The sequence below is a fragment of the Micropterus dolomieu genome, linkage group LG12 (assembly GCF_021292245.1).
Source record: "Micropterus dolomieu isolate WLL.071019.BEF.003 ecotype Adirondacks linkage group LG12, ASM2129224v1, whole genome shotgun sequence".
NCBI classification, from domain to species: domain Eukaryota; kingdom Metazoa; phylum Chordata; class Actinopteri; order Centrarchiformes; family Centrarchidae; genus Micropterus; species Micropterus dolomieu.
Genome location: NC_060161.1, coordinates 1,914,199 through 1,916,901, shown reverse-complemented (window position 1 = coordinate 1,916,901; position 2,703 = coordinate 1,914,199).

Here is a 2,703-nt window from a genome sequence, read left to right as displayed (position 1 = left end):
GGCTACCTGGAGTAGGACAGGAGTTAGTATATGTACACTGGGGACTGACAAGGGACTGGGGTTGCTACATGAGGGGATGAGTAGTGTAAGAAGGGTCAGATTTTTGCCAAGGCGGGAAACTCGCTGATGACAGGTGGATAGGAGTAATTTATGGAAAATTCACATGGGTGACTTTACTGTAATTAAAGCAACACAAATTCTAGACATGAAAGAGGGTACACATACTAATAACGCAGGAAAATAGGCATGAGTAAACTCACATTTTCAAAGCCACACTGTAAAAACGAGCTTTAAGAAGTGATTCAAAAGATTAAAGTGATTTTACCATCTTAAGCTCTTCAAGCAGGGAATTGCAAAAACCCAGGGCTAAGAAAGCACAAGAGAAAATTGGAATTTCTAAATACACTTCAATAGCAACTCAGAGATTTAAAAAAGCCTCATTACATCAGCCAGACTGTCCCCAATGAAGAAAAAAAGTAGAATGAAAAAATAATTATCAAAACAAGGTATTGTATCATCCGCCACTATATAAAGAGTGTATTTACATACTGTATTTCTATGAATTTATACATACAGAAAGAAATATGCTTGCGTACAGCGAGACATTTAGAAAGGAAGTGAGATAAATAGACGTGAGAGTGGCACAGAAAATGTGCCAGAAATTATTTGTTTGAGATTATTAACAGAGCTTCTCCAGCTCTGGACAAATAGAAAGCACTGATTTTTTTTTTTTTCCCCACATAAGATGCTGTTTTATTCCACAACACAATAAGCAAATACACAAGCCACTGATAACAGAGTACTGACACAATATACTCAAGCAGAAGTACAAATGTTCCAGAAACATAAAGCACCAACATGCATACATGCCTACTGCATAATAACGAAGCACTTCTTTCAGGAATAACATCCAATCTGTGAAGTGTGAACAGACTCTGCTGTAAAAACAGCAGCTCATTTTCACTGTAGCACTTGTCAGAGGTGCTGCATGGTATGAACCCCTGAATATACCAGACTGCACCTAACGGCTTCATGCATTTTTATGGCCAATAAGTAAGCCTGCTAAATAAGTTAAGTACATTAGTGGTAGAAAATGGGTTTTTTTTCCCTGGAAGATCTGTAGTGATATACATGTGATGTGTACCTTGCATCATGGCGCGTCACAAGCAACAGTGAAACAGTGTCACTGTGTTTGTAACAGTGCTGATGTGATAACTGTAAAGGTTGATTTCTTGGTTGTACTAAAGAGTTATGGCGTAATTATGTGCATAGGCTCCGCAGCTAAGCCATAGCTGATGTGTGCCTCCTCAAAAATGTAACTACTGATCAGGGAAATGGAGATACCACATACGTAACTGATATGCATGGGCTGCAAGTGTTTTCTCCTTCAAGTTTGTTGACAGTGAAGACTCAGTAGTTTTCTGTTGTCAGTGTTGCTCTGTATCACAGTGTGGATAACAGAATTAATGTGGAGAATTTAAGCAAAACATTATACGGTCTGATCACATACACAATGAAATCTGATGCTGAACTACAAATCAAAAACTTTGGCCAAAGCACTATACTCAAGTTCGTATTATTAAGCAGTAATATAATTACCATGCAAAGGCAGACAACCAGATATAACAACATTTTCTACACAAAAAGATCTCTAAGCTGTTTAATGTAACTGTACTCAGTAAAGTACTGTTCACTAGACCAATAGTATGTCCATTAGAGGTGTACAGTGAAATCATTATCTGTCTCTTCAATAAACTAAATTACTTAGATAGAATACCGGAAGTGGGTGTGGTTTATACAGAAAGTCAGGCAAATGTATTTTTAATAAAATGAAACTGTACTTTTCCTCTTTCCCTCCCTCCCCCCCTCTCTCTCAAACTGTCTCAAACCACCCTCCATCCAACCTTTAACTGGGGAACATTAAGCAATAAATGTTTAATAAATCCAAATATTATGTTTTGCATTGGAGACAAACTATTTCCAGTAAAGATATATTGAATAAAATATCCTGTAGTTGATGGGAATAATCTTAAATCCCAATGGGCTAAAACTGCATTAAATGTTAATCCAACAACATCACACATCTGAACCCAGATGTCCAATCCAACAATAAATTAATTTTGTGTCAGATTGTGTGTCCGTGCATAACCCTTATTTATTATAAATATACAATGCTTTCCTCTATATAGTCTCACTACATTTAACCACAAAAGCGACAAAATACAATTAAACAATTATACACAAATGAGCAGCAATGCATAAAAAGAACTAGGCCTATAGACTCTGCAATGGGTGCAACAGGCAAGATTAGGCAACAGAAATTAAATAACTGCAATTTTAACAGAAGACCTAAACATCACCAAAGCAGAGAACACAGCAAAGTATAAACAATATAAACTCCACAGTGGTTGCAGCCACAAACACACATATCAAAGCAAAGAGAGCTGCATAGTTTTTACGCAACTCCCCTGTCTGAACATTATTCTGTTTTGTGCACCGCAAAGTCCACAACAATCAGCTCTTGCATTGTTGTAGCTACTGTTCACAAACTGGTAGACCCGGCCCAGGTGAGATTGCATGCCCTGACACTTGGCCAAAGACGCTCTCTGGAGCTCTGCCCTCCTGCAGCAGCAGACACACCAGCAGCTTCAGACAGACAGACGTGTGAACAGACACTTCTTCTCTGCTAATTTAACACCTTTC